The sequence below is a fragment of the Chiloscyllium plagiosum genome, chromosome 50 (genome assembly GCF_004010195.1).
Source record: "Chiloscyllium plagiosum isolate BGI_BamShark_2017 chromosome 50, ASM401019v2, whole genome shotgun sequence".
Lineage (NCBI taxonomy): Eukaryota > Metazoa > Chordata > Chondrichthyes > Orectolobiformes > Hemiscylliidae > Chiloscyllium > Chiloscyllium plagiosum.
The window spans coordinates 976,835-988,824 of NC_057759.1; positions in this window are offsets into that span (position 1 = coordinate 976,835).

Here is an 11,990-nt window from a genome sequence, read left to right on the forward strand (position 1 = left end):
TTCTTCTGGCAGCTCATTCCATACACAAATCACACTCACTGTGCAATAGTGCACTGTGCAATATATCTTAGCATCCAAACTTAAACATCAGCCCTCTGGTTTCATACTCGCCTACTGTGGGAAAAATGACCTCGTCTATTCACTATATTCTCCCGCTCATGATTTTAAAAACCTTTACAAAAACATACAACTTTAGATAAGTTAGCGTGGGTTCTTTATATTGAACATATAAGATCTTCAGAACAGTCAATCGAGAATAGAGCTGATGGACTTTTCCATGGGTATGGGAGACCAGAACTAAGGATTCAATTTTAAGAAAACAATATTTTCCTTTTAACACAGACATTACGAAGTCAGGAATTTATTGGACAAAATTTAGGAGAACAAGATGAACATATTTTCAAATTATAAATTGCTCCAACATCGAGGAGGGAACCAGGATGAAGTCATACAATCCAAATACTTTTCAAGGATACCTCACATGGTCCAGTTTTGGGTCGGATTAAATGATTGTACGTTTCAGCTAAGAGAAGGAGAAAATATGAACTGCCTGAAAATGAACAGCCTGTTTCTCACTCTATTTACTTGTTTCTCCTGACAACAGCATATGCGAGGTGAAAACCCAAGACTCGTCTTTACCTCGCGTGGAAGATTCCGGTGGACAATTCATTGGAATCTCCCCAATACCTTTAGCTAAATCAAACTGTCCCAAGGAAAAAAAATACCAATAGTTTGTGTGAGCAGAGTAACCTTAGATGTGGAATAGCATTTGTGACAATCTCATTTTTCATTTTTGCCATGAGTTTAACTATTATTTGGACAACAATCTTTGCAGAGTTTACTCTTCCTTGTTTGTCTTCCGACGTGTGTATTTGTGTGCGTGTCTATCTGTGTTCATGACTCAATGTGTGTCTGTGTGCATGACTCTTTGTGTACATGTATGCATATGACTCCGTGCATGTGTCTGTACGTGTGAATCTGTGTGTGTGTCTGTGCGCAAGGCTCTGTCTGCGTGGATCTTACTGTGTGTCTGTCTACGAAACACTGTTTACCTGTATGTATGACTCTGCTAGTGTATCCATGTGTATCATCCTGTGCATCTGTTTGTATGTGTAACTGTGCGTATGTATGTGTCTGTTTGTATCTTAGTGTCTGACTCTGGGTGTGTATCTGTGTGCGTAACTTTGTGAATGTCTTTGTGTGCCTGTGTATGTGAATTTGCGTGTGCATCCGAGACTTGGTGAATGACTCTGTGTGTGCATTCATGTGCATGACTTTCTGCGTGTATGTGTGTGCATGACTATTTGTGTGTCTGTGTGTATATATGCGTGATTCTGGGTGCCTGTCTCTGTACGTGACTGTGTATGTGTCTGTGTGTGACCGTGTGTGTATCTGTGTGTGTGAATCTGTATGTGTGATTCTGTGCATGTCTGAGAGTGTATGTGCGCGTGACCCTGCTTGTGTATCTGTTTGTGTGGCTCTATGCATGTCTGTATCTCTGTGCATGACGTTTTATTCTTATCTATGTGACTCAGTGTGTGTCTTTGTGTGTATCTGTTGCATGACTCTATGTGTATATATGTGTGTGACTCAGTGTGTGTGTCTTTGTACATAACTGTGCGTGCGTCTCTGAATGTGTGTATCTGTGTGCGTGTCTCAGTGTGTATATTCGTGTGTATTTGTGTGTAACTCCTTGTGTGTGACTCCATGCATGAGTCTGTGTTTGACTCTGTGTATGTGATTCTGTGTTTGTGCCTATGTGTATCTGTGCATGACTCTGTCTGCCTGACTTTGTGTGCATATCTGAGTGTGCGTCTGCATGTGTGACTCTGTGCATCTGTGCATGTAAATCCACTTGCGTGTGTGTGTGACTGTGTATTTGTATTATGACTTTGTGTGTGTATCTGTGTTTGACTCGATTTGTGTATCAGTGTGCGTGACACTGTGTCTGTGTGCGACATTGCATGTTTCTGCCTGTGTCTGTGTGCACCTTGTGTGTGCATCTTTGTCAATTTGTGTCAGTCTGTGTGTGCGTCTGTATGCAGACTCGGTGTATGTATGTGTTTGTGCGATTCGGTGCATGTCAGTGTGCATATCTGTGGGTGTGTCCCTGTGTGTATGTCTGTGTCCTCGACTCTGTGTGTGTGCGTTTCTGTGTGCGTGACTGTGTGTTTAATTCTGTGGGTATGCTTGTGCGTAACTCCGAATGTGTCTCTGTGTGCTTGATTGTATGTCTGCATGTGCATTTGTATGTGATTTATTACGTGTGTCTGTGTGCGTAAATGTGTAAGTGTCTGTGTGTATCTGTGTGTTACCCTGTGCATGTGTCTGTGTCTGTTTCAGTGCAAGCACCCGATTCCATAATATTTATGGAAGCTTGTCTGTTCCTTCCGCTGGAGAGACAGAACCAATATGCTCACATCACTGGACAGAGATGGCCTGTGTCATTTTGTGAATACATTAGAGAACAGCACTCTAGCACATGATGGATATTCCACCGACCCCTTCTCGGGAAGCTCCAGAGTGAAACGAGTTCCCATCATGGACTTTGTCAGCACAGCCCTGTCAATAGTTAAATTTGACTGATGAGGAGATATGTAATTTCGAAGAACTATTGGAAATAAAATAGTGATAAGATATGGAATTCATGGTAAGACTGGAATTGGTTCACTGTTTAATGCGGGCTTGGAGCATTCACTGAAAAGTGGCGAAGTAATGACATGAGTATTGGAGAAACTCTCAGCCTTAGGAATGCAGTTTGTCCTTGGTAACAATATAGCTTTGTCACAGGTATACGTGCTCCTGTTCAGTGGAAAACTAAGCAACTCCGGTATGCCAGGAAGTATCTCCCAGTAAGTTTCCAGACTGTGTGATATCAAGATCACAAATCTACTCGTTGAAGCAGGAGGACAAATTAAAGTATACAGAAAAGAAAGCTAACGTGCAATTATTGGAGACCATATTATATCAAATGGTTGAGAAAAATAAAAGGTGCAGGGCACCGTGGATATTTTAAGTTATGAGTCCATTTAGTTGGGGATGTTTGCCAAATTTTAGGGAGCGATTAAATAGAGTGAGGGAGTTGGTATTTAAAAGTAGCAAAGCACATGATGAAACAGGAAGAAGACTAAAAAAAATTGCAACTTTGCCAATAGAGATAAAAATGTTTGTGTTACTTCCAGTGATAGGCGAACCATGAAAAAAATAATTAAGTGGGCCCTTGCAAGTCGAAAGTAGATTAAATGAGGTGAATTATTTGATAAGAACACCAGAAAGAAAAAAGTCACACAGAGTGTATCATGGAAATATGCTCCAAACTTACTTTGACAGGGAAAGAAAGCAATAGGAGGGTTTGTTATTGGTTATAGCAGAGAGCAAAGAATCAAGTTCCGAGGATTCTTATTTGGACACTCCTCAATTTAAAGTGGACAATGAGGAAGTTCTCAAAAATTGGATAAATTATTGAGTTACCTTTCATAGGAAAATCGAAATGAGCTGAAAGAGTTATAACTACTGCATCGGAAGGTTTTTGGAATAAGCTATGGAATACCAATCTAATTATGCATGATGCAGATATGAGTAATGGTTTTCCAGTTAGCAATATCTTGAAATACATGACCTACTAAAGGGCACCGGTACAAAAAGAATTTGACATAATGGAAGCATGTTACAGTGATTAGAGCTCACTGGTAGTAATGATGACAAAACCACTTTGTTACCAACTGTAAATTGTGGACTATCACAAATTCAACGCACTTACAAAGTCTGATTCATACCCGATTCCACGTTTGAAGACTGTATTGAGAAGGTGTAGCAAGGAGCTTATATTTCTAAGATGGAAATGTGTTGCTGGAAAAGCGCAGCAGGTCAGGCAGCATCTAGGGAACAGGAGAATCGACGTTTCGGGCATTAGCCCTTCTTCAGGAATTCCATCCTGAAGACCCATTAAACGTCTTGGAGAAATTTAAGGACAAAAATTCCAGACTTTTTCGATGGAGCTTATTATTGCAGCCTTTTAATTTGAAATTTGTACTTGTGACAGGACAACAAAACATAATTGGTGACGCACTATTGAGACGTTGATGAAAAAAGATGGAGGCGTTTCGTGGCAAGAATAAACAGATTGAAATAGAATGCAGTAGTGAATGTTTGCACTCTTCGGGGCAAAGAAATAAGTACGTATTTTAGCAAACACGTCGAGTAAGACAGTGGGGTTTAAAAACGAGGCTATCCCTACATATTGATGATTCAAGAGAAGTGATTGCTGGGCCTCTTGCTGAGATATTTGTATCATCAATAGTCACAGGTGAGGTGCCAGAAGACTGGAGGTTGGCAAACGTGGTGCCACTTTGTAAGAAGGGTGGTAAAGACAAACCAGGGAACTATAGACCGGTGAGCCTGACCTCAATGGTGGGCAAGTTGTTGGAGGGAATCCTGAGGGACAGGATGTACATGTATTTGGAAAGGCAAGGACTGATTAGGGATAGTCAACATGGATTTGTGCGTGGAAATCATGTCTCACAAACTTGATTGAGTTTTTTGAGCAAATAACAAAGAAGATTGATGAGGGCAGAGCAGGAGATGTGATCTATGTGGACTTCAGTAAGGCGTTCGACAAGATTCCCGATGAGAGACTGATTAGCAAGGTTAGATCTCATGGAATACAGGGAGAACTAGTCATTTGGATACAGAACTGGCTCAACGGTAGAAGACAGCGGGTGTTGTTGGAGGGTTATTTTTCAGACTGGAGGCTTGTGACCAGTGGAGTGCCACAAGGTTCGGTGTTGGGCCCTCTACTTTTTGTCATTTACATAAATGATTTGGATGCGAGCACAAGAGGTACAGTTAGAAAGTTTGCAGATGACGCCAAAATTGGAGGTGTCATGGACAGCGAAGAGGGTTACCTCAGATTACAACAGGATCTAGACCAGATGGGCCAATGGGCTGAGAAGTGGCAGATGGAGTTTAATTCAGATAAATGCGAGATGCTGCATTTTGGGAGGGTTGGAGGATTTGCGCTACAGGGAGAGGCTGAACAGACTGGGGCTGTTTTCCCTGGAGCGTCGGAGGCTGAGAGGTCACCTTATATTGATTTACAAAATTATGAGGGGCATGGATAGGATAAATAGGCAAAGTTTTTTCCCTGGGGTTGGAGAGTCCAGAACTTGAGGGCATAGGTTTAGGGTGAGAGGGGAAATATATAAAAGAGACCTAAGGGGCAACTTTTTCACGCAGAGGGTGGTACGTGTATGGAATGAGTTGCCAGAGGATGTGGTGGAGGCTGGTACAATTGCAACATTTAAGAGGCATTTGGGTGGGTATATGAATACGAAGGGTTTGGAGGGATATGGGCCGGGTGCTGGCAGGTGGGGCTAGATTGGGTTGGGATATCTGGTCGGCTTGGACGGGTTGGACTGAAGGGTCTGTTTCCATGCTGTACATCTGACTCTATGATTCTATGTGACGATGTTGTCATTTTGAAAAGGGCATTTTTGTCTTAGCTTTAACTGAAGAGAGGTTTAAAACAAAGGTGTAGAACAATCTACTTGAAGATGACTTAAGTAAACAGCTTGTAAGGCCTTCTTGCTGTTTTTGAGGTTGGAACAATTGAAGCAACCTCTCACAGCTCCATATTTCTGGGTTTTGTTTCTTTGTTTCAGTGACGTCAGAAGTCTTTGCAGACTCAAAAGGGTTGGACTCATTTTAGCTAGATGTTTCTTCCTTCCAGATTGGAGAACTGCACGTGAAAGTTTGTGTCTGAGTGTAACTTTTTGCCAAAGAATGTTTTCTGGAATGTTGCTATGTTTGTACAGTTAATTCGTAATAGGTACTGCATGGTTTGTTCAGTTATTTTTTTTCAATGGATAAGTCATTCTAAATATTCTCTTTCCTTTGCTTGTACTTTAACTATAGTGTTTAAATAAATTGTGTTTTGCTTAATGTCGAAAAGTTGGACCAGTTACATCACATTGGGAACACGCATTTCACATCTACATTTAAAATAATTTTAAAAATCTATGATACTTTCTTAAATATTTTGAGGGGGTCTGGTCTAGTCCCTAAAACTGAGGGATAAAAAGTAGTGTGAAAACTATTGGGATTAAAGACTAATTATTTGAATCCATTATGAAGCAATTAATAACAAGATATTTGCAAAGATAAACCACAATCGATCAGAGTCACCATGGTTTTATAAAGGATGAATCATGTCTGAAGTATTTGTTCGAGTCGATTAAAGATGCTACATGCCAAGTGAATAATGGGGTTCCTGCAGAAGTAATACATCTGGACTTCAAAACAAAATTGAATAATGTGCTGCACAAAAGATTTATCCCCAATATGGGGTTAGAAGTAATTGATCAGCTTAGATAGAGGATTGGTGAGCCAACAAAATACAGCAAGATGGAATAGTTAGACAGTTTTATGGTTAGCAACGTATGAGTGACAGAGTTTGCAATGTATTGTATTACATGAATGAGGGGATAGAAAATACTGCAGCCAAAAGGACAGATGACAGTAAAATAGCTGGTAAAATCTATATCAATGACGTGGAGTGATGGAACAGATGTATTGCAACTAATTTGGCGACGCTTCTACGTTAAGCAGGAATTTAAGTCAAGAATAGAAGGTGCAGAACATGCAAATGGACATAGTCAGGTAAAGTCATAACATAGAACACAGAACATAGAACATACAGCGCAGTACAAAGTATTAGGCCCTCGATGTCGTGCTGACCTGAGAAACAAACCTGAAGCCCATCTAACTCCACGATTATGTTATCATCCCTATTTTTATCCAATGACCACTGAAATGCCTTTAATGCTAGTGTGCCCACTACTGTTGCAGGTAAGATATTCCACAGCCTTTGAGTAAAGAACCTCATTTAAGAGGCATTTGGATGGGTATATGAATACGAAGGGTTTGGAGGGATATGGGCCGGGTGCTGGCAGGTGGGACAATATTGGGTTGGGATATCTGGTCGGCATGGACGGGTTGGACTGAAAGGTCTGTTTCCATGCTGTACATCTCTCTGACTCTATGATTCTATGTGACGATGTTGTCATTTTGAAAAGGGCATTTTTGTCTTAGTTTTAACTGAAGAGAGGTTTAAAACAGAGGTGTAGAACTATCTACTTGAAGATGACTTAAGTAAACAGCTTGTAAGGCCTTCTTGCTGTTTTTGATTTTGGAACAATTGAAGCAATCTCTCACAGCTCCATATTTCTGGGTTTTGTTTCTTTGTTTCAGTAACGTCAGCAGTCTTTGCAGACTCAATAGGGTTGGACGCATTTTAGTAAATGTTTCTTCCTTCCAGATTGGAGAACTGCACGTGAAGGTTTATGTCTGAGTGTAACTTTTTGCCAAAGAATGTTTTCTAGAATGTTGCTATGTTTGTACAGTTAATTCGTAATAGGTACTGCATGGTTTGTTCAGTTATTTTTTTCAATGGATAAGTCATTCTAAAAATTATCTTTCCTTTGCTTGTACTTTACCTATAGTGTTTAAATAAATTGTGTTTTGCTTAATGTCAAAAGTTGGGCCAGTTACATCACATTGGGAACACGCATTTCACATCTACATTTAAAAGAATTAAAAAATTCTATGATACTTTCTTAAATATTTTGAGGGGGTCTGGTCTAGTTCCTAAAACTGAGGGATAAAGAGTAGTGTGAAAACTATTGGGATTGAAGACTAATTATTTGAATCCATTTTGAAGCAATTAATAACAAGATATTTGCAAAGATAAACCACAATCGATCAGAGTCACCATGGTTTTATAAAGGATGAATCATGTCTGAAGTATTTGTTCGAGTCGATTAAAGATGCTACATGCCAAGTGCATAATGGGGGTCCTGCAGAAGTAATACATCTGGACTTCAAAACAAAATTGAATAATATGCTGCACAAAAGATTTATCCCCAATATGGGGTTAGAAGTAATTGATCAGCTTAGATAGAGGATTGGTGAGCCAACAAAATACAGCAAGATGGAATAGTTAGACAGTTTTGTGGTTAGCAACGTATGAGTGACAGAGTTTCAAGCCCCCAGTATTTGCAATGTATTGTATTACATGAATGAGGGGTAGAAAATACTGCAACCAAAAGGACAGATGACAGTAAAATAGCTGGTAAAATCTATATCAATGACGTGGAGTGATGGAACAGATGTATTGCAACTAATTTGGTGACGCTTCTACGTTAAGCAGGAATTTAAGTCAAGAATAGAAGGTGCAGAACATGCAAATGGACATAGTCAGGTAAAGTCATAACATAGAACACAGAACATAGAACATACAGCGCAGTACAAAGTATTAGGCCCTCGATGTCGTGCTGACCTGAGAAACAAACCTGAAGCCCATCTAACTCCACGATTATGTTATCATCCCTATTTTTATCCAATGACCACTGAAATGCCTTTAATGCTAGTGTGTCCACTACTGTTGCAGGAACGATATTCCACACCCTTTGAGTAAAGAACCTACCTCTGACATGTGTCCTATATGTATCAAGCCACAATTTAGAACTATGTACCTTCACGCTAGCCATCACGATCAGGGGAAATTGGCTCTCACTATGCACAGAGTTGAAAAGTGTGGTGTTTCAAAAACACAGCAGACCAGGCAGCATCCGAGGAGCAGAGAATCGACATTTCGGGCATAAGCCCTTCTTCAGGAATGCACTATGCACACCTTCGAATCCTCTGATCATCGTGGATGCGCCTGTTAAGTCAGCACTTAAACGTATTCTCTCCAACGAAAACAGCCTCAGGTCTCTCAACAATTCCTCATAAGACCGTCCTTCCATATTAGACATAAATTTAAGGTGAAGGTTGGAAGGTATAGGGGGGATATCAGGGGTAGGTTCTTTACCCAGAGAGTGGTGGGGGCCTGTGGGAGTGGCAGAGTCAAAATCATTGGTGGCCTTTAAGCAGCAATTGGATAGGTACATGGATAGGTGCTTAAGCTAGGACAAATGTTCGGCATAACATCGTGGACCGAAGGGCCTGTTCTGAGCTGTATTGTTCTATGTTCTGTGTTCTATGTTCTAGGCAACATCCTGGTAAATCTCCAATACACCCTTTCCAATGCTTCCACATTTGGATACGAGCACAAGAGTTACAGTTAGTAAGTTTGCAGATGACACCAAAATTGGAGGTGTCGTGGACAGTGAAGAGAGTCACCTCAGATTACATAAGGATCTGGACCAGATGGGCCAATGGGCTGAGAAGTGGCAGATGGAGTTTAATTCAGATAAATGCGAGATGCTGCATTTTGGGAAAGCAAATGTTAGCAGAATTTATACACTTAATGGTAAGGTCCTAGGGAGTGTTGGTGAACAAAGAGACCCTGGAGTGCAGTTCATAGCTCCTTGAAAGTGGAGTTGCAGGTAGGTAGGATAGTGAAGAAGGCGTTTGGTATGCTTTCCTTTATTGGTCAGAGTATTAAGTATAGGATTTGGGAGGTCATATTGCGGTTGTACAGGACACAGGTTAGGCCACTGTTGGAATATTGTGTGCAATTCTGGTCTTCTTCCTATCGGAAAGATGTTGTGATACTTGAAAGGGTTCAGAAAAGATTTACAAGAATGTTGCCTGGGTTGGAGGATCTGTGCTACAGGAGAGGCTGAACAGACTGGGGCTGTTTTCCCTGGAGCGTCGGAGGCTGAGGGGTGACCTTATAGAGGTTTACAAAATTATGAGGAGCATGGATAGGATAAATAGATAAATAGATCTCTTTTCCCTGGGGTCGGGAAGTCCAGAACATGAGGGCATAGGTTTAGGGTGAGAGGGGAAAGATATAAAAGAGATCTAAGGGGCAACCTTTTCATGCAGAGGGTGGTACGTGTATGGAATGAGTTGCCAGAAGACGTGGTGGAGGCTAGTACAATTGCAACATTTAAGAAGCATTTGGATAGGTATATGAATAGGAAGTGTTTGAAAGGATATGGGCCGGGTGCTGGTAGGTGGGACTAGATTGAGTTGGGATACCTGGTCAGCATGGACGGGTTGGACCGAAGTGTCTGTTTCCATGCTGTACATCTTTGACTCTATTCTTCCCACAAAGCAGCGACGAGAATTGTACATAATGCTCTATGTGTGGCCGCATCTGAGTTTTGTACAGTTGCAGCATGACCTCATAGCTCCGAAATTCAATCCTTCTACTAATAAAAGCTAACACATCGTATGCCTTCTTAAAAACACTCCCAACCTGATTGGCAACTTTCAGGGATAGACACCTCGCTGTGCTTCCCCATTTGCCCACTCTGCAGCTTATCTATGTCCCTGTGCAACCTGCAATATCATTCGGCACTGTCCACCACTCCAATAAATTTTGCGTCATCTGCAAACTTACTAACCCAAGCTCCATGCCCTCATCCAGGTCATTTGTAAAAATGACAAACGGTAGTTGCGCCAGATAGCATCTTTGGGGTACACTACTGGTAACTGAATTCCAGGACGAGCATTTCCTATCAACCACCAGCTGTCATCTTACAGCAAGTCAATGTCTGATCCAAACGACTAAATCACCCACAATATCATGCCTCCTTATATTCTACAATAACCTAAAGTGGGGAACCGCATCAAACGCTTTCCTGAAATCCATATACACCACATAAAATCGTTTACCTCACCCACCATTTTGGTCACCTTTTCAAAGAACTCAATGAGATTTGTGAGGCAAAACTTGCCCTTCGCAAAACCGTGTTAGAACATAGAACAATACAGCACAGAACAGGCCCTTCGGCCCACGATGTTGTGCCGAACATTTGTCCTTGCTTAAGCACTCATCCATGCACCTATCCAATTGCCACATAAAGGTCACCAAAGATTCTGACTCTACCACTCCCACAGGCAGCGCATTCCATGCCCCCACCACTCTCTGCGTAAAGAACCCACCCCTGACATCTCCCCTATACCTTCCACCCTTCACCGTAAATTTATGTCCCCTTGTAACACTCGGTTGTGCCCGGGGAAAAAGTTTCTGACTGTCTACTCTACCTATTCCTCTGATCATCTTATAAACCTCTATCAAGTCACCCCTCATCCTTCGCCGTTCCAACGAGAAAAGGCCGAGAACTCTCAACCGATCCTCGTACGACTTCCTCTCCATTCCAGGCAACATCCTGGTAAATCTTCTCTGCAACCTCTCCAAAGCTCCCACATCTTTCCTAAAGTGAGGCGACCAGAACTGCACACAGTACTCCAAATGCGGCCTAACCAAAGTCCTGTACAGTTGCAACATCACTTCACGACTCTTGAATTCAATCCCTCTGCTAATGAACGATAATACTCCATAGACCTTCTTACAAACTCTATCCACCTGAGTGGCAACCTTCAAAGATCTATGTACATAGACCCCAAGATCCCTCTGTTCCTCCACCTGACTAAGAACCCTACCATTAACCCTGTATTCCGCATTCTTATTTGTACTTCCAAAATGGACAACCTCACACTAGGCAGGGTTGAACTCCATCTGCCACTCCTCAGCCCAGCTCTGCATCATATCTAAGTCCCTCTGCAGCCGACAACAGCCCTCCTCACTGTCCACAACTCCACCTATCTGTCTGTATTTTTAGCTCTGCTAAGTCGATTGATTTACAGTAGAAAGATGAGGAGTTAAAAAGTTATCTCAAAAGATATTTAACAAGAAAGAAAATGAATGCATTTCTGTATGTTATTACTTAACAAATGATGTTTTAATGCGGATATGGAGATCAGCACACACTGAAGCAGGTCAGACGTGGACAGAAATTCATCAAATTGTTTTGCCTGTTGGGTGTAGAAAGGAGGTGCTGCGAGTGACACATGAGCGACCACCTGGAGATCATTTCGGGGTGAGGACAATACAGGCTGAAATACAAAGCTATTTTCATTGGCCTGGACTACACAAAGATGTAGTTGAATATTGCCAGACATCTCAAACATGTCACACAGGCAGTAATAAAACCTGCAACTTTAATACCGATTCCAGCATTTGAGGAACCTTTCCT